Source organism: Ciconia boyciana, chromosome 3 (assembly GCF_034638445.1).
Source record: "Ciconia boyciana chromosome 3, ASM3463844v1, whole genome shotgun sequence".
NCBI lineage: Eukaryota > Metazoa > Chordata > Aves > Ciconiiformes > Ciconiidae > Ciconia > Ciconia boyciana.
Genome location: NC_132936.1, coordinates 117,802,634 through 117,824,157, shown reverse-complemented (window position 1 = coordinate 117,824,157; position 21,524 = coordinate 117,802,634). Strand labels below are relative to the sequence as shown.

Below are 21,524 nucleotides of genomic sequence, written 5' to 3'. Positions count from 1 at the left end.
ACGGTGCCTCGGCGGGGGGGGGGGGGCGTCACCGAGCTCCCCTCGGCTGCTTGTGCTGTCGTGACAGACAGACAGACAGACAGACACTTCCCCTACCGCCGCAGGAGGTGCCCAGGACAGCCGTGGCAGGGAGCCGGACGGGAGCTGCCTCCCCCGCCTCCTGAGGAGAGCAGGCCGCAGGCCCGGGGGCTGCCTGCCCGCCTGCCCGCCCGCCGCCGGGGTGAGGGGCTGTCTGCCCGTTCCTCTCACACCTTCCCCTCCCCAGCAGCCTGTGCCGCAATGGGTTTATCTGCCAGCTCTCCTTGCACAGAGCAAAATTAGGCAGCTGTTAAAGAACTATTTACCATTAATATTGTGTTATTTCATAGCTCGACGTCCCAGAAGAGCTTTTACTCTCCCCAAGAGGTTTTTCCCCAGGTCTGCTTGGCAAACAGTTTGCATTTGTCTGGTGGACTCCAAATAAAGGAAAATAAGTATGACCTTCTGGCTTGCCTCCGACAGCCCAGTATTTTTTTCCTGTGCTCCCCAAAATTCCACTGACTTCCATGAGACGCGAGAAGTCGGGAATGATCCCCCCCTTTTTACTTCTGTGCCATGAGCTATGTCAATCCACTATGAACAACGGCCTGGTACAATTAGGCATAGCAGAAACGATGTAAGCACAAGGTTTTTTGTATAGTTATATGAGTAACATACAAATAATGGTGGTTGTAATGTTTTTTTCTGCCTTGACTTTTACAGACTAGTGGGAACAATCAGAAATTTTAAAAATACCAGAATATAGGCCATAATATTTGAGGTTGTTTTTTTTTTTTAACTTTAATCACATGCAGATCCTGAGGATGAGGAGAAGACAGGGCATGGTAATGGACTAGGTATAGTAGGATGAAGAGGCTATGCAAGCAAACATTGACTAATCCAGTGCCATGCAGGTATAATGGAAGGACAGCCTGGTCACTCTGGAGCAGTAGCAGCTTTACCTGGGTGTGAATTGCTTTCTGATATAGATATGTTTAACATTCATATTTTAAACTATTTTTCAGGGCATGACGTTTTGATATTTATACAAGTAAAGGGTTTACATTGCTGGTTGAAGCCAGATGTGTAAAGCAATTGCCTTAAAAGCCTTCTCTTTGTCCAGAAAAATTAGTTAATCTGTGTATCTGAAATCACTCAGCTTGTTGAACCCAGCATAGAGGGCTCAGACAGGGGAACTACACCCTGTTTACTGCTCTGCTGTTAGATTTGCTGGGTAATTCTGGACACATCACTTAACCTGCCTATGTCTTAGTTTCAATAAGCTGGATATGGTACCATGCCATACCATACTAATGCTCATGAATAAAGCATCTGCAATCTCTGAATGAGAATTGTTTCATTTTGGGTTCAAATCATCTGTTGATTTGTCAGACAGAATGCTTCAGCTATGCCTCCTCACATACAGTGATAGCAAAATTTTCTCTGCTCTGAGGCAAACTGTGTTTTAATTTGGCAGACCTGAAGAAAAAAAGAGCAAACTGCCCTCACTAACTTTTTTGAGATGATATCCACTAGATCCTTATATATGTTTAAGATTTCAATTTTATTACATTAATATACATCCCCTGTAACTTTTATCACATGAGCCTTTTCCTACCAGGGATCTAGGCTATTAGTTAAAGAAAATGCTGTATGACAAACTGTTAGTTTGAGAACTGCAGTCAGAAATTACAGTGTAATTAAAGTCACTCAAGAAACAGTGATATAGAAGTCTGCCAATCACTGCAAAATAAATGGTTAATTTGCTGCTTCTAGCATAGCATATAAGATTACATATCAAAGGGATGCAAGTTCTGTACCGGAAGTAGGCCTATTAAGGAGGAACTTATGTACTGCACCGTATAGTCAGTAAATCCATCGCTGTTCTTGCTACCCAACTATTGCTGTCAGTTGTTGGATAACCTTAAAAGATTTTGGTGTTTTATCAAAGGTCATGTACAATGTGGGAGAGGAAATATAATGTGGTTTGACCAGAAATCTATTTTAAAACTTACTTTACTTGTTTAGTTGAACTGAGATATTACTTCTTGTTCTAAAGAATAAAAAAAAGCAGTGTCTGTAGGAAGAAAGTTGCAGAGCATGGTAGCAACCTTGCTAGTAACAGGGAGGGAAGTTTTGTCATGGTCTGTAGTTGTCAGTGTCATTTGCTGTGAGCAGGGTAATGGAGAATGTCTTCTCTGTGCCAGTGCATCCACCGGTATGTCAGTGGAGAAGGACATCCGTTGTCCACATGAGTGGTGTTGAGGAACGGTGTAACACCCTAGAGATCCTGCAGAGTGTTAGTATTTGTGAAATGCTTGAACTGTGCTAACAGTACAATGTACTTATAAATAAATCATGGCAGCAGAGATTTAATTTGTCTGCACTCAAAATATACAGGGATTCGTATTTCTTTTGTAGGTCAGTCATATGATGCAAAGAAATCTTGAAGGGAAAAGCTTAATCAGTGAATTGATGGGTGAAAATATAGGGTACCATATACATTTGAATTACCTTCTTTGTGCACATATTGCATGTATTCCATTCTGTGTATATTCTAGTTAGTGCAACTTGCTGAAAAGGTTGTAAAGAAATAAGCAAACAGAAGAAAATAGTTTTTTTTTCTATTTTGAGAGTAATTTTGTATATATACTTAATAACTTAATTTTTTTGCAGTAAGTCAAAAAGTAACCTTTGCATAATATTGTGTAAATAGAAGATTTCTCTTCCAAGAAGCTAGTGTCCACTCGCTACTGCTCGTAAAGCCACAGAGAGAACTACCCACAGTTTCCCAGTAGGAGATGGTATGACTTTTGCGAGAGAGCAAGGCTTCATGACAGAAGATAATAAAAGTATGGTGACTAAGCAGGGTGCTGAAGCTTATCAGGTAAAGTACTACAACTGTCTTGTACTGAGTTGAACAGATTTTTAAGAACTTGCCAATTAAGTGCTCCATGCTTATCCTAATGTGCAGGCATAGAGAAACTGTATGAACAGAGGGAGGAAATACTCAGAACAGAAAGGGAAAACAGTTATTGGGACAGGTGTCCCAGAGCTCTGCTCAGTATAGCAGAGAAAGGAGAGTCTGGGAGGAACAGATCACATCTCACACACAGCACAGCAAATGGTGTGTTTCTAGTCCCACTTTCACTTCCTACGGAGCCCTCTCTCTCAGCGTACGTGTATAGGATTTGCACATGCCAACTCTGTGCTGGCTGGGGAACCTGAGGCCAGTTCCAATGTTGATGAGCCTGGTTCCAATGTTGTTTTGGCAGAGCAGGGAAAAGACACTCCACCTAAGTATTAGTATTAATCTTTTCTCTTCGTTCATGTGCTTTGTTTCTTATTGAGGCATTTTACCTTTGTCTTAGAATTACTTCATTACCAAAAATAGAAGATTAGAAATATTCACAGAAAGCATCCCTTAGAATTGACTAAACACTGGGTATCATTTGCTGGTTTATGAAACAGTGGATATAGTAAGTTAAAAACATTCAGGAAGTCTGAATACTTCTAAATAGATCATGGTTTAAAGAGCAGATAAACCCTCAACAGACACACCTCCAACATTGTACGACTACCTCATTAGCATTAAAGGACTCCGACCTTTACCAAATCTTGAATATGTAACTTTCCTGGTTATCAAACCCAACCTCGCTCAGGTGCCAGAAGCAGTGTGGTCACGGTAGCCTATGCAGGTTAATTTTTCTACTAAGAAAAGACAACTCTGGTGTCGAACTGTGTCAGATGAGAGTGCTCAGCAGGCCTGGATTTCTGTGAAGGACAAAAGGGTCTCCGTTCTCCTCCCTATAAGCACCACCCATTCTGAGTCATCTGAGCTGGAAGTACTGGCATAATTGCAAAACATCTTCACACAGATGGTGTGATCCAGTGTAGGTTACACTAGGATTCTTGAGTGAGGTATTTAGCTGTATGATTAAAATATGTTGAGGCTAGGTTTTTACTGTTAGGGGTTTTTCAATAACATTTCTTCACAAGGTGGAGAAAATGTTTTTCCTCTTTAGTGTCACAGAGTTACAGAGTATGAACTATTGTTTTTGTTGACTCGTTTCCGGATAAACATAAGAACACATTGTAAAGGTCACTTCGTTTTTTAAATTCAGCTCAAATTCGGTTCCATGTAGCATCACTAGCGTTTCACATCTGCCATTCAAAATTTTTAAAACACAACTTCAAACAAAGTTATCTTATAGAGTTCAGACACTGCAAATCATAATGAATTTTGATCACCGTATATGTGATGATGCTTTGTCACAAAGGTCAGATCCCTGCAGGGCATATACTTATGCTGATTTCACTGAAAGTTAGGGGCCACAAATAGTTTTATGGTAAAGAAAATCTGTCTTTTCAGCTATGGTTTCTTATTTGAAACACTTTAATTTCTGATGACCTAAGCTGAAGCACTGAAATGTGCAGATGAGGTGTGTTGGACATTGGACAACTCACTCATGGCAAGCCTCTGGATGCTCTGGACCCTGCTCTTCATTGCCCTAAATGTTTTGTAGTTGTTTCGGCATGTGCAGCGGATGCAAAGTATTAATAAATCTGAATTCTCCACTTATGTCACTGGCAACATTTTAGGGACACTTTGCAGAGATATAAATGACAACCAATGGAAGTTCAGAGTTTCAGGAATCTGATTTGCAGAGATTTCGAGTTCTTTTTATACCAGCTGGAGTCAATGAAACCACTTTCTGAAAATTGGGTTCCAGATATTAAAGTCTGGCAGGCAAAGCTGGGTTATCCAAAATTAGATGCCACCTCTGAAAAGATAATTGTAAGTGATTATCTCATAGGGGAAGTCTGAGACAGAGCCAAGACTAGAATCTAAATCGTCTGATACCCAGTCCTGTGCATTAACCACAACACTGATTTTTTAATACTGTGAGCTTGAATACTGACTTTTTAAAAAATAAATGCAGTTTTCAAAACTCATCCACAGCATATGCAAAATAGTGTTTTGACATAATTTGCTGATGGTAGAATTCTAATAGCTGAAGTCTATTTGCACCTCAAATTTTCAGAGTGAGGTTTCAAATCAGTTCATTCTTCATTGCTGTGAAGTTAAGCCCCATACGAGTGAATGCTACTTTTAACAAATTGATTAATGGCTTTTTTTTACCATTCTTCATCCTTTTTCTGCATTTTCAAATTCAGTTTTCACAGAATACATTTACATGGGTATATGTTTGGTTGCAGTAAAAACACAATGATAGAATGCTGTTGTTTAGAAGGAAAATATTGTTACATGCTATTGGACTTTAAGAATAGCCCTTATTATATTCTTTTTAATAGGAATACTTAGGAAAAAAGTTCCAGAGAACATGACACCTGAGGTAGCAGTAATTTATGTGTTTATTTAACTAGTCTGTATTTACTTGCAATAATGACTTTGTGATAAAGTATATCCTGAACAAAAGGAAGTCACTGGTAATCGAGCTAGCTTGCATTTGTGTACATGTATATGTGACAATAAGGATATTGAATTTGTGATCAAAAGTGATTGTCAGCACCCCATTGTTGTGCATTAAGTTGTACTTAACGACTCATGTATAGTTTTTGGAGAGATGACATCCTGCAGTATTTCACAGATTTAAGTGATTCAAGATCCTGTGTGTATTTTAGGACGTATGCAGGACTCTGTGGAGTCTAGCTTCACATAGGATGATGGCAGGGGACAGTAAATCATAGAATCATAGAATCAATAGTTTGGGTTGGAAGGGACCTTTAAAGGTCATCTCATCCAACCCCCCTGCAACAAGCCAGGACATCTTCAACTAGATGAGGTTGCTCAGAGCCCCGTCCAACCTGACCTTGAATGTTTCCAGGGGTGGGGCATCGACCACCTCTCTGGGGAACCTGTTCTGGTGTTTCACTACCCTCATTGTAAAAAATTTTTTCCTTATATCTAGTCTAAATCTACCCTCTTTTAGTTTAAAACCATTACCCCTTGTCCTGTCACTACATGCCCTGCTAAAAAGTTTGTCCCCATCTTTCTTATAAGCCTCCTTTAAGTACTGAAAGGCTGCAATAAGGTCTCCCTGGAGCCTTCTCTTCTCCAGGCTGAACAACCCCAACTCTCTCAGCCTTTCCTCATAGGAGAGGTGTTCCATCCCTTTGATCATTTTTGTGGCCCTCCTCTGGACTCGCTCCAACAGGTCGATGTCCTTCTTATGTTGGGGCCCCCAGAGCTGGACGCAGTACTCCAGGTGGGGTCTCACAAGAGCAGAGCAGAAGGGGAGAATCACCTCCCTCGACCTGCTGGCCACACTTCTTTTGATGCGGCCCAGGATACGGTTGGCTTTCTGGGCTGTGAGCGCACATTGTCAGCTCATGTCTAGCTTTTCATCCACCAGTACCCCCAAGTCCTTCTCTGCAGGGCTGCTCTCAGTCCCTTCATCCCCCAGCCTGTATTGATACTGGGGGTTGCCCCAACCCAGGTGCAGGACCTTGCACTTGGCCTTGTTGAACCTCATGAGGTTCACATGAGCCCACTTCTCGAGCTTGTCCAGGTCCCTCTGGATGGCATCCCGTCAAATAGCTCAAATAAGTGGATACACCACTAGCTTAAAATAAGGAAAACCTCTCTTCTCTTGTTATGCTGAAAAATATCTGAAACTTTCAATTAGCAGATATTATTTGCCTTCAAATGAAATAAGGCAAAACAGAAGGAAAAGGAAAGGAAATAAAGGGTGGGTTTTTTTGTAAATTGCAGGTGAAGATTGCGTGTAGTCAAAACTTTTGTATGAGAATTTTTATGCTTCCTTACAAGGAGGATATTGAGGTCTCAAGCTAGATAATAACACAGGAGTGTGCATTCACTTTGATTCCAGTAGCCATACTCATGAACAGTGTCTCAGATGTGAATCAAAGACTGCGAGGTTGTCTCCTAATTGATTAGAAGCAAAGACCAGTCAGACATCTGAAGTGTGCAAAGCATAAGACTGTCCTCTAATTTCTCAATTTTTGCAGTTTTGATGCCACTTGTACTTAAAGTTAGTATTAATTGTTGGGAAAAAAATGCAACCTTTCTCCCTTTAATCTTTCTTCCTTTAATCAACAGTTTATGAATGCAGTAGCGCCATTTCAGATGTCAGTAATGTATTTTTATCTGGCCACGGATTAATGCGCATAACAAAATGGATAGGCCTGTCTGTTGAAACACAGAACAGTGAGACAGAGACACAGCATAGTGCTGCTTGAGAAGGAAAGAATATCTTTTTTGAATTTTCATTAGGTTTAATAGCTTTGGATATCCGTGGAAATATAACTGTTTGTAAGACAGATACAACATACTGCATAGTTGCTCTACTTCCTGTAACTTATGTAAATATTTGTGTCTGATTATTTTTGAGGAAACATCCTTTCTACATAGAATTAACTTTACAAGCAAAGGGAGTATTAGGAGAAGCACCCTGATCGGGTTACTAATCAGCTAGTGAGTGATTAGGGATTTAAGACAAGAGGTGGCAGCCTTGAGTAGCAACTCACTGCTGTCTCTGCTTAGTTAAGCTCAGATCCGAACTGGAATCAGAGCTGGACAGAAATAACTCAGGATCTGAGCCCTTTTTCTTAAACATTGTAATGACAAGCAGCTTCGATATTGAAGATGGCAACAACTAGCTTTGTCCTTTGTGCCTGATAATTAAAAATGTAGCGAAGTTATTTAATAATTTTAATGTGGGGTTGTATGAGTTTTCCTAGATTTTTTAATATTTGGATCAATAGTTGTAGAGGGAAAGACTGCAGCACAATGGAGAGGCAGAATTTAATCTGTCTCATTCTCATCTGGGTTTGTTTCTTCTAACTAGGAAAATCATGTTGCAAACAAGAATAACTCCCAATAAAATATTGTATTGTTTTATTCAAATAAGAGGTGTGTCTAATTCTGGTGCTCCTTTTAAGTATCCTGGAAGGTTGGGTAATCCTTCATCCCCTGGCTGTGGTCTACAAGCAGGTCATGAGGTACTTCTGTCTCCCTCATGAACTACCACAAAGTAATGGCAAGAGAACCTACTTTTATTAATAATATCACTGATGGAAATTTTCTAATCAACATATCAGCACAGAACCTTGCAATTACCCAGTCTCAGCAGAGAGGGGAAGTTGATGACATCCTTGTTTTTCCCCTGTGAAAATGCTTAGTTGGAAAAAGACAAAAAAAGATTAAATGAATCACAGTAGCTCCATGCGACATCCCACTTCTAATCTTTTGAAGAATGTGAACAGTACCATTCACTAGGATGATCAAAATGTAACCAAGAGGGTTCTGCAGCATTGCTTATTTCCACTGGGTATTCATAGTAGGAGTTTTACTTGCAAATTTTATTGTAAATTTTGTATATCTATTGATTGGTTTTCCCTACAGCCCTACATTTTAAAAATAAGTATTTTGGACCAAATCTCAATTTACAATTTTTTTCATTCAGATGCACATAAACAGTCTTCCTTTAAAAGTTTGCAAAGCAACAAATTTTTCAAATAGAATAAGTTGCAACTCTGCTCTACCTAGACAGTATACATGCATGTAAGCCTTGATCCATAACAGAACTAATTTTCTAAGCTTGTTTTTTGTCACAGCCTGTAGACAAAAAATACAGTCTTTTCTTTTTTCCCTGTGGCTTCAATCCTTCAGTTAGCCTGTGCATGCACAAATCTGTCTGCTCCACACAGACACAATAGTCTACCTGGGTGGATCTGAATGCAAGATCAGGTTTTCTGTAACAGTCCAGTCCTGTTAGACACAGCAGACATTGTCATGAAACCTTTTGTTTAATCTTTTTATTAAACAAACCTTTTCCTAAGTTTGCATAAGCAGTCACCCAGCCATGGTTCCACACAGTCCTTTAATAACTAGCAGGGTGTGGTGATTAAATTTCCTCAGAGGCTTTTCTTCTATCTGACTACCAAAGAGTAATTTATTCCTCAGTTAACATCATCGCTTACTTGCTTTGTTTCTTCACCTCCTTTGTCTGTCAGAGATAGATCACTGAGTTAATAGTTGTCTTTTTAGTGCAAAAAGGGGGTGGGGGATGATTCTTTGAGCCCGATTCCCTGAAGAAATAAGGCTTATGTGATCATACTCTGTCTAATAACTCCCAACATTCAGTACTAATAACATGGAACCCCATTGGCCATTTCACTTCAGATGGAAGAGAGACAAAGGACTCCAGTCTTCCAGCTTCCTAGCAATTTTATGAAAATGGATAGCTGGGAGGAGGAAAGAGATCCTACTACTACCTTCTAGTAAAGGAAAACTTGCAGTGTGAACTCGTTCCTTATTAGACAACTGAAAATTCATTCAAGCTCTCCTTGGAGGCACAGATGTCCAAGACGCCAGTCTTCACTAGTTGCATTGCTGAGAATTTATTCATGTGGGGATAGCTCTCACTTCAGTGAACACTAGCAAAGACAAGGCACAGGCAGTCTTTGTACTTTGGGTATATGGAAGTTCTGCAGTGAGATGATAGCTATCACAATGTGAACGCATGCCTCTCCTTTGTAGTGAATATGAGGCTGTGCCTCTTATGTGTAGATGGGGTACCTGGGTATGGTTGTCATGGTGCTCTTTCAGATAATGCTGTCTTTAAACACTCCTGTATCCTTCTGAAGGTGGAATGTACTGTACTTGATGCTGAAGAGGTATGAGATGCACACCATTTTTGAGTGTCTGCAACAGAATAAGGTATTTGTTCATTTAGAAGATACATGCTAAGTTTCAAATATCAAAATGATGCAATTTTAGATTTATTTGGGGTCAAGATGAGCACCTGTCTCTTTGTGTGTGTTTGTTTTTTAAATAAGGCCACTGAAACTGTGAAAGAATGTGCAAAACTTGCTTCATACAGCTGATCAGTACTGATCAGTACTCTTAGGTTGAAGGCTGAGTCTTAACAGTTGTTCTGTGTATTAGTTTAATTTTCACTCCTTCACAGCCATGTTTCTGGGATTGGAGAATGTGCCGAAAGATATTTTGCTCTATGAAAAAGTGCAATAAACTCGGGCCTTATAATGTTTGTGTTGCTAGAGAAATATGGTTTCCTTTTTTTACACAGGTGTTTTTTGAGTCCTAAAGACTCCCGTTTGTTTCTTGGTTTTCTTAGGACAACAATAGCTGCAGCCTTGTCTAGTTTAGAACATGGACAGAGATTTTGTTCCAGATCCAGATGTGCAGAGGAAAGAGATTTTCCATCCACAGCCAGATGGGTCCTTCTAGCTGCTACATACTGACCTGTCAGAGAGCAGGTTTTGTGAGTTCTCCCTAATTGATATTAAGCACAATTACGTAGATTATTTTAAGCAGTTTAAAATCCTGGTCAGGGATATAGCAGCTGGCTTTGCCTCACCTGAGTTAGCAGTACTCCCATAAACTCTTCTGTTAGCATCTCTGAAGAGTGGTGAGGAACTTCTGTGGTTGTTAATCCTATCCACTGCCATTGCTAGATGTAGAAGAAATCCTCTGTACATAACCTGAAGCCCTGTTGATAATGCACAAGCATATGGCATCATGGGCAAGGCTTCTGCCTGCACAAAAGATAAATGAATACCATTTGGGGACTTGAATATCTAAGCTCAACAAACAGAAAGAAGAAGTCTGACTATACACTTTTACAAACTAATGCCAGTGAGCAGAATCACATTTTAAATAAGGCCACATGTGAAAATGGTTTCTTACACTGAGAAAAATTGTAGATGGGTGGAAACAGGGTATTTGAAGAACTGTTTAGTGGTTTGGTGCACTAAGGAGATCTATTCTGAGTGTGGAAAAAAGTCCTCATTAAATATACATCGGAGTTTTTAAGAAGAAGAGGTAGTTGGAGTATAAGGGATAATCTTGGACTGTGAATGGCATGAGCAGATATTTAGGGAACCCTAGCTCTCTGTGTGGTAGGAAAGTCTAAGAGAAATGAGCAAGTAGGTCCATGAGCAATGGCATCGGTGAAGCCCGGTTTCCAATCAGTGAAGCCTGGTTTCCAATGGATTTGTGTCTCATAGAAATTTTTCCCCTGGCTTGGATGGTGTTTCTGTCTGTCCTAGATGGATCATCTGGTGTCCGATAAGAATGGGGCTTTTGCTACATCCTTTTCCATGGCTGGAGGCACCATTTGGATCTCCTCTTCTTCCTAGCTGGCTGCCTACTTCCACTAAACCTGTGACAACTTTGTATCTTGAAACGTGTGATTCACTTTCAAATTTAGTTGAAAAGCAGACACTGGATTCAAAAGTTACTCGAAGAGGAAGTGAAGACAGCGGAATAGGCACTCATAGATAAAATATGATGACAAAGGCCTTTTTTCCTTGGGAAATCAGAACAGTTGGAGAAGGCACTTCCTCCAGATTTGGTGATTTCCAGCACTGGCAAGGTCATCTCAAATTGGGGCATAGAAAGAGTAAATGGAAGCAGCACTAAAACCTGCTTTCATGTTGCAGCCCTTGAAGCTGTTTCATAGACAGCTGGGGTACAGGTTTACAACATTGTACTCTTGTGGTGGGTTTGTTGGCATTTATTTGGAACTTGGTTATTTATTAGGTGAAAATATGTATAGTTAGAATTCCAGGTGTTGGTCTAAATCTATATGTAGATTACATTTTTTTAGCTATTTGTTAGGCAGGTGTTAACTGATACGATTAATTTTGCTTAACATCTTAGTCATTCCAAAGTAATACGTTTTTTTTTTTTCTAGGTGGGAGCTGCAATGGGTATGAATGAGAAAACAAAATCCAGTAACAGGTGCCTAAAACAATCTACCTGAATATGTATCTAGATCAATTTCAATAGGCACATTTTGTGAACTAGAACAATTTTCTGTAGTTCTTATCAATGTTTTTATCAAATCTTCATCCCAGTAGGTCAGAAGTCCATTGTTTTGCTAATGCTTTGGTTGACTTGAAAAATAACTCTCCTTTGACTATTTGAGAACCTGTAGCTGAAATATGTGGTAGTGGCAGGCTAAGCTTTTGCCCTGGGGAAAAAAATGCTTAAATGTAAAATGAAAGAGGAAACTATCAGAAGACCTGCTCAGAATAAACAGCTGTATATTTTCCCCACTGTCTCTGAAAACTTCATTTAGCTCCAGTCATGGGTTTGAATAAGCTACCTCATGTTTGCTAGCACCAGCTGAAAATTTATTCTATACAGTGTAATGTATACCTTGTATCAGACTTAGTAAGAAAAAAAAGTCAGTTTCATGTAGATTATGTCATTGTATGTAAAAAAAAAAAGTCTTGACTGCACAAAACAAAATGCTTTATCTAGGTGCTTATCCAAGTGCAAAAGGTTTTCCACCAGATACAAAATATCTGTTGAGATAACTAGGGTGGGAGAATCTGTGTAGATAGGTGCAATAAAAAGACTTCTTTGCCTCAATGAAATTCTCAGTAAGAATGTACCTGCCACTAGGGCTTGTTACAGAATAATATTTCAGTTAAACAAACTATAACTTATGCTTCTAGAAGGTTGTAATGCTTCTACAAGAACTATAGGTAGACTAGACCCCAGGATGTGTTGTCTTAGCAACACAGCTCTTACCCAGAATCACACAGAATCACAGAATTGTATAGGTTGGAAAAGACCTTTAAGATCGTCAAGTCCAACCATAAACCTAACACTACCAAGTCCACCACTAAACCATGTCCCTAAGCACCTCATCCAAACATCTTTTAAATACCTCCAGGGATGGTGACTCAACCACTTCCCTGGGCAGCCTGTTCCAATGCTGGACAGCCCTTTCAGTGAAGTAAAATTTCCTAATATCCAGTCTAAACCTCCCTTGGCGCAACTTGAGGCCGTTTCCTCTCCTCCTATCACTTGTTACCTGGGAGAAGAGACCGACCCCCACCTCTCTACAACCTCCTTTCAGGTAGTTGTAGAGAGCAATAAGGTCTCCCCTCAGCCTCCTTTTCTCCAGGCTAAACAACCTCAGTTCCCTCAGCCGCTCCTCATAGGACTTATGCTCCAGACCCTTCACCAGCTTCGTTGCCCTTCTCTGGACACGCTCCAGCACCTCAATGTCTGTCTTGTAGTGAGGGGCCCAAAACTGAACACAGTATTCGAGGTGCGGCCTCACCAGTGCTGAGTACAGGGGGACGACCACTTCCCTAGTCCTGCTGGCCACGCTATTTCTGATACAAGCCAGGATGCCATTGGCCTTCTTGGCCACAGGAGAAGTTCTTTTTAAATCTGAGGAAGTTAATTTCTATTCCCTGCTTTTATATCATTTCATGTATTGGTCTATGAGGTAATAGACTTCTGTATTCAATTCCTGCCTTCCAAGCCTTACTTTTAAAGTTCTAATAAGAAGTCAGCTTGCAGGGTATAAGCTCTACTTCCAACAGTTGCAGTTTATAATATTGAACAATACTGAGGTAGTTAGATTAGGATTCCCCTCTTTAAAGAATTCAGGGTGGTGTCAAACCTGCCAAATGACTCTTTCACAACACTGATATAGGTGGTGTGATTGGTGTGTTCAAATGACGCCTGCTCGAGCAGTGCTGGGGTTGTTGTAAACTAGCACAGGTATCTTGACTGTTCGGATCTGTGCTTGCCTAAGCTTAACCAACAGCTGAATCAACTCCAGGGCCAAGAAAGGTAGTAGCTGTGGTTTTTTAGGCTCCTTAGACCATTTTCCTGCATTGAACGTAATGTTTGCCAGCAGGTTAGAACTGAGCCTTGGGTATCATCTATGAGTTTGCTGGGTACGTACAGTAAACAAGAGTTGTCTTCCCATTTGAGGCCTCCTTTAGATATCATGAAGCTTAAGTGTGCTCTTTCTGTTTATATCAACACTTTGTGTACTATGTGAATCTAAATGAGTAGTTTGGAGTGCTCTTTGTACTTGGTGCAGTATGTGAACAACATGGTTCTCATGATTCTGTGAGTGGAAGAGATCTTTTTGTGTGACCTTGGCAGCAGACATGGATATGTGTTCATGGCTGCAGGAGGGACAAATGGTTATAGAAGCTGGAGACTGGGAGAGTACTTATGAGAAGTATCACTACATGTTTACCCTAGCCTGAATAGTCTTCCTTTGGCGCTATGTTTTGGAAGTGTCTGTATCATGGAAAACAAGATTTAACCACAAAGGCTATGTGGAGTGTGACTCTGGTGCCCGAGATCACAGACTGTACCCATAGCAGCCACAGTCTTCCTCTTAACATGCTCAGTGTTTAAGTCATAGCATCTCTGATCACATTTTCCAGTACCACTTTCAGGGTTCCTTGGGTAGTATTTTGAATATTGTCAGCTTAAAAGTTAACTGTTGCTCAAGAATATTTCACTGATTTCATTGGTGAATATCTAAGAAAATCTGAAAGCTACAGCTCATGAACAGGACAGTCTTTCATTTAATTTATTTTTCTTTCCTCCTCCCCATTTTTTTTTCTCCTTGAAGCTGGCAAAGCCTTGCATATAGGGATTTTTACTCTCTGGTCTCATGCCCTGAAATATGACCTCATAAGTCCAGCCCAATTTGTGGTAGTCATTTAGCAGTACCTCTGCTAGATATGGGAGTATTAAAGTTAACAAAAAGCATGTAGTTTAACTTCTAGAACCCAGGCTAAAAATTTAGTGCCAAAGCATGGAAAGTCCATTTTTTTCCCAATGAAAATGAATAGACTGAATTATTGAGACAATAAAGATGGAGTCCCATGGTGGCATTGTACACAGCTTTGCTTTTCTTATTGAAGAGAGCTGAGAAGTAATTGACAAAGTAAAATGAATCACACCCTAAATTCCAGCCAGCTTCTCTCAGCAAATGGTCAATAGTCAATAAAAAGAAACAGGCAATTCAGAAAATGATTAGTTCCCTCTATCTTTACACCCATTTCAGGCTAGAGGAACTCGTCCTTCAGAAGGAGGAAGGGACGCTGTCTTGTATTGTGCAGCTATCATTGCTTAGCTTTCAAATTAATTCCACTCTAACTAGCCTATCCAACCTGGTTTTGTTACTGGAAACAAATGAAAATGCAGTCAGTATTTGCAAATGCAAAGTTCTGCAGAAATGTAAGTCATTCTGCTATATTTCACCCTGCTCCACAGCGCAGCAGAGAAGAGTTTTTAATTTACACACTAAGAACAAAGTGCTGATTTGGCTCTGTGGTTCTTGGAAGCCGTCTTTGCTCTGCTATTTCCTGTTATTTTCTCAAGCTGTGTATTTCAGATGTGAAGGGGGACCTACTCAAAATCTCTTTATGTTTGTAGTGGTATGACATGATTCCTTGGACAGATGTAGATGGGTGTTACTTGCCAGTAAAAAGGGAATGGAAAGCGAAAGCATGGCAGAAAGTTTTCTCATTTTAGTTCTCAGGATTTGATGCTTACTGCCACCACACCATGGTTAACAGCCTTCCCCAATGCTGACCTTGCTTGACATGTTCAGCAGAGGCTGCATGCTAAATCTCATTTCCTAAGACTTTCAGCACTTTGCATGATTGTTGCTCCTTTCATCGTGAGACACATTTTACACGGCCACACAGTGAGACGGTCTGTGCTCACTTTTGTAGCGTTGGCAGTGGCGCTTAGCAGCTCCTTTCACACAGCTCTTCTGCAGTCTGACATTGTGAAGTTGTCTGCAGGCCAGACAGTGCTGCAGGAGAAGCAGACACTTTTGAACAAAATTTCTGGCTGCATTAACAGATGATTAAATTTAAAGACAAGGCATTGCCACTGTGTTCATTTGAATGATTGCAGTGCTTCAGTGTATGCTAGTGTTCGTTGACATATGTAATTTATAGAATTTTGTTCGTGTGTGTTGGGAGAGGGGAATATATCACTGCAGTGATCTGACACCTCACCTACATTGGTGGCCTTATTTCAAACCTTTTTGGATGCCAAATTGAATAAAGTGCTTTCAGAATCTGTGGATGACTTGGCAGGAACCGAATGATTGTCCTTAAAACCATTTGTGCTTTCTGTTTTGTGACCTTGGCAGATCATTGGGAAAGTTGTTCACATGCCATCTGCACCTGCTAGCTTTGCCATGCAGCAATAAGTCATTTCCTTTCCAAACACGACTGGCTTCTGATACCAGTGGGAAATTGGCAGGTCTTATATGAAAGCAGTAGATTCCAGTTTCCTCTTTTGGCTTTTCACTGAGATAGGAAAGGAGTTGTTATTGTTATGGTCCCAGAGCTCTGTGTCGGAGCTCTCTTCCCCACATAACTGCTTTTTCAGTCATTCCAAAACAGTTTGGCAATAGTATATGGCATCATATCTTGTATTGTGTATGAGATTACCCCGAGCTAATTTTTTCCCAATATCACAGGCTTAATTCTAAACAGAACTGCACAACCTACAGTGAAAACATTTTCCTCTTCTTTTGCCTCTTGGTCTTTCTTCCTCATTTCTGTGAAAGAATAAGAGAGTGCAGAATAAAGTGGCTATCTGGTGGTAGGGCTTAAGAAACAACATAGTGGAATTGAAGTGTACTTTTCTCCCTATTTCTTTGTCATATCAAAAAGAGGAGGTGAAGTGGTGTTCATTGTTCTTCCTGTTCTCTTCTCCAGAAATGATGGAAAGATATTGCGACTTCTTCTTTGTAAGGGGTGTTTAAATAAGCAGGTAAGGAATCAGTGGTATTGGGCAGGATACAGGCAATTGCCTCAACTTCAGCCTGAAGTATTGCCTTTGCAGAGAACTGCAAAGGAGCTATGTTGCTGACAGCGAGGTGGTGAATTTTGTTTCCACTCTTAACAGCATAAAGCAGTTGCATTGGCTTTACAAGTGATTCAAAGATTTGCTCTCCCTGAAAGTTAGGGTAAATTGTTTGTTGCATCCAATGTGTGTCTTTATAAATGTGTCTTTTTCTTCCTGTCAGTTACTGGAGATGAAGATAGAATCATGTGTTTTTGTCTGTGCTTTCATGTAGCGTTATTACTGAAACAGGTAATCCTATTTGTCTTAAAATCAAGGCAAATATCTCTTGTGTTCTGTCCATCTGTTCCAGACACCAACAGCATGCTCATCACCATGGTATTGGAACAGTCTGGTACACAAATAGCAATCAGCAGTTATTAACATAATATTATTACTTGGTCCATAAAGCTAATATTGGCAGAGATACTAGACATCACACACTGTGAGATAGTTTCTCAGCTGATGTACTTTGTTCTGCCAGAATATGATAATATCTGTATAAAAAAGGATGCATTTTTTAATTATTTCATGCAAGCAGCATAAATTGCCAGTATAATATATATCAAAATTTTATCTTTACATCCAGTAATTTGCAATCCATTGCTATCTTGTTGTAGAACAGCATTCTTTAGAAAACAACAGGGTTTTTTTACATGCATTAGATCAAATCAAACCACTGAAAGTTCCCTTTTTCCCTCCTTTCTCCCCCAGCTGTTGCTATAGACTGCTACAGGAGTGGCTTTTTATATGCAGAAGGCCATTTATCTCAAACTTGAACTAGACAAGTTAAGGTTTATTCAGCATATGATCTCCTTCGGTAGTGTTGGAGGGGTGGCATGTGATTGCAGGAAACTGTAAGTCACTCTCTTTCTGTACACACTAAAGCAGTTGCTTCAATACCTTTTGAAAAGAGTAAAACTCGCTCTCTGCTTTTCTAGCCTGTGGGAGGAACACGGACCTTTCAGACCAACTTTTTTCAGGACTTAGCTTACCAGGGAAGCAGACTGCTTCCTAAAGATCCTGAACACCCTACAAAATTTGGAGGTTCCCTACCTGTCCTTACTCCCCTTCATACATCTCATTTACACATGTTCAAAAGTCCAACTTCAAATGTCTCCTTTTTGTCTGGTCACTTTTCCTATGATATAATGTAAAGATTTTTTCGGAGTTGAACAGCCACACTTTTAAAATCTCTGCTATTTAAATTGCTTGTTAAAATGAGTAGATTTGTCTCAGGTGGCATATTTGTGCCAATCTCGTTAAATGAATAGCCCACCTATATATAATTTTTCTTCCCTTCTTAATCAGAATATATTCCTGGGATACCTATTTTGCAAGCTTGTCTACAGAGACTTCTATACAGAAGCAAGATGGAGCCTTTTCAGATCACAGCTTCACAGTTGCAGTGTTATAACTATGAAACAAAAGTGAAACCAAGGCATTATCGTTCCTAGTTTTTATATACAACAATTTTTGCTTGCTTTAGATGGAAAAATGCTGTTAAACTAATATTTCTGTAAGCATTACAGTGTCCATACAAGTGCTTCTATAATGAAAGGGAACGTCTTTATCTGAGCTGGTTGTGATTATGTCGGTAGACGCAAGCAGCTTGCGTCAGCCATTATTACTCTTCCAGTGAACATGAAACTTACTGGTTATGATATTGGTTCAGTCTCCGTTTTTATATCAATAGCTTTTTTTTTTAAAAAAGGTAACTACCATAATTAAGCTTTACAATAAACTAATTAAAAATGTAAATGGATTGTTAAGAACACTGTTGCCAAATGGGCTGTATATGTGGGGAGCCTAACTGAAATGGATGGAAAGGCCAACGGGAATCTTGTTAGAAAAATGGAGGGTATTTCCCTACAGTTCAGCTCTGCCTTGAACACTGAGCTTTTGGCTTGACTGCGGGAAGGAGTCTAAAGTACTGGGTGACTTTCATACATGTCTAGATACAATGAAGGGCAAAGTGCAGCATTTTTATCCTGTCATCCCCTTTTATCAATCTCAGTTATTAAGCAAGTGGTGGATATTAAGATCAACCTTGCCTTAAACATTTAATAGACATTTCTTATTAGACAAACTACATGTCCCATTATATTTCTTTCAGGGCCTGTAACTCATTGGATGCATGCCAGGCTGTCCTTCAGGACATAGTCCAGCAAGTAGGAGGAGAAATGTGTTTGAACTTGGCATAATTGCAATGAACATAAAGGTATAGTTGGAACTTTCTTGGAACACTCTCTTCTGTCATGCTATTGTAGACCAGTACCTTGGTTCTCTGCAGTTAATTGCTTTGGAGCAACGTTATTGAGAATAATTGAGTCATTTCTGGCTCAGTTTAATGGGTTTATTGGGACTGAAAAAGCTACAGCTGGACTAAATACCGTATCCACAGTTCATTTTATGTAGCTCTTTTTATCATGTACAGTGACTGCCCACCAAAAGAAAATGAAGATGCATTGCTTCAGCTTTTATATGAAAGATCTGTAACAGATTTTGTCGTATCTATAAATAGAAAGTGGTTACAGAGGTCGTTGGCTTTCTCTGCTCCTGTGGTTGCAACATACATCGCAACATTACATGTTGCCACTGCACCGTTTCCCCTTGTCCTCTTACTTTTAGATAGGCTGCATCCTCCTCAGCAATATTTCAGGTTTATGATGTGGAGCATAAAATGTAACCACTAAAATAGGGTGGATGATTATTTTGCACAATTTTGAATGACTACTCAAAGTAGGTTTTGGGGGAGAGTATGGCATCATAGTTTTATAGAACTGGGTGCCTCCCAGAATAGCTGCTCAGAGTGGGGTGGTCATTCCATTTGCCAAGTGTTAAATTAGTACATGAGCGTACTCTAGAAAAGATCAGGTGGACTGTTTTGAATTAATGAGGGAGGCTGGGCTCTCTGAGATTGTTAATTATTTGTCGATGGAAAGCGCAGTAGCCCATTGCCCTTTCTGAACTATAGTATTAGAACAAAAAGCAACGAAAAATCATCACAGTGGAAGCTGTTGTCCTTGTTCCCATGTGTGCTATATCTTTTCCATGGGGATCTCTTGTGGATACCAAATAGGAAAGCAAATGTAGTTGTCCTGATTATTTTTTTTCTTCAAGTGCTATCTCACATAATAAGCCTCTGTGGCTTTCAGTCTTTTGAACCATGTATTTTAGCAGATTTTGTATTTGGACGTAAAACCCCGGCTATGGAATGAATATTACACGGGGCAATATTGTGTTAGATAACACCTGAATTTGAACAGTTAATCTCATATATTCAAAATGTGACCTTTTTTTGCACGGTACAAAAAAGAATCTCATTAGTTAATGAATATAGGCAATGCATGCAGTGTGTAGGGAGTGATTGCATTTAACTATAATTACTTGATCTTCAAGTAGCGCTTTTTTTAAGGTAAAAGGAACGAATAATTTCAGTACCCTGTCTTGAATAACATTCTTTGTAATTATTTTTCACCACAGTAGCCAGTGGAATGTAAATAGTTTTTTTAATTTCTTAGTGGTGAATTTATAGCTCCTGAAATTATGTATCTATTCTCTCTCCTTTTGTTTGCTTTTAGGGAGAAACCGGAGCTGCTTCATCAGTGCCATTTCCATACCGTGGTTGGTCTCAGGAAAAGGATTGCATTGATGAATTAGTGCAACAATCCTCACAGCCATGGAAGAATACATCTTACAAGAAAATCAATAGGTGACTAATAGGCCAGATTGGTCATCCCTCACCCACAGTGGTAAGCAGTCATTTGAGATCTGGGAGAAACGTTTTGGTATACCTGGAAGTCAGTCTAGATCTAAATTAAATTAAATTAAATTAAGCATCTAAATACAGAATTTTGAATTTAACATGGTGTGCCTTACAAACAAAAACAAAAAAGAAAAATGAATTTCCATTGTGGATATTTTAGTCTTGAATCATGCTTTTCTACCACATTTCAGCAATGTGTCCTGCATCTTAATACCTTTGCTTTCATGTTTATTTGTTTTTAAAGTTTGGCAGTCATTACACAATGTCATTTAGAATCAACTTAGCACCCTTCCATTGTGTTGAGTGGTTCCAGTGAATAATGATTGCAGGATTAGCCTGCTAGTAATTAAATGTTGCTGCCTCTTAGCTTGAAAATGAAACACCCCTACGGAATTTAAGAGTTTCTTGCTTTATTTAGGTTGTGTGTCTAAATAGTATGGATAGGTGTACCAGGTCAGTGCAGACACAGTGCAATCTTAAAAAAAAAATTAAAAAAAGCAAAAAGAAAAGAGACAGGGAGGGAGGAAGAAGAGAGCAAAAAGTGAGAGAAGGAAAACAAATTCAACCAATCATTAGAACTTTGAATTGCATGGAAAATTTTCCACACTTAGCTGAATCCTGAGTGTAATTTCCTAATTTTGCCTTTGTACAATCCAGATAAAGGGTTCATGTCTGTACTCATTTTCACTCACAGATGGGTCTTCAAAATTTGCAAGTGATAAGTTGTGTAAAATAGGATGTATTGCCTATTTGTTGAAGCCTATAGGTATACCTATTTCAGCAAAGCAGAAGCCAGGTTCCTTAACATTAGTGGACTAATGAGCCCACTGAATGCTTTACTACTGGGCAGAGTTTTACCACTTGAATTCACTGATTAATGTTTTAAGCAGAATGAAGCCTTTATTAATTTTATTTTTTCAAAATCTGCTGCCAAAAATCACAGTATTTCACCATCGAAAGACAGTTCTCTGCTTCTTCGGAGACTTTATTAAACTGATCTGTACCATCCTTCTCACAGGACTGTAGTGGTGTACCGTCGTATGATATAAATGATACAAATTATGAGCTTCTGTCTGAAATAATAGG

At 39.6% G+C, this 21,524-nt stretch overlaps 1 long non-coding RNA gene across 1 annotated transcript; it reads left to right on the top strand.

Annotated features, from left to right (window-relative positions):
• Positions 1-110: 110 nt before the first annotated feature.
• Positions 111-20,365, top strand: LOC140650346 (uncharacterized). Its single transcript, XR_012041935.1, has 3 exons — positions 111-220; positions 18,786-18,890; positions 20,254-20,365. It is a non-coding gene; the product is annotated as an uncharacterized lncRNA (long non-coding RNA).
• Positions 20,366-21,524: the final 1,159 nt, after the last annotated feature.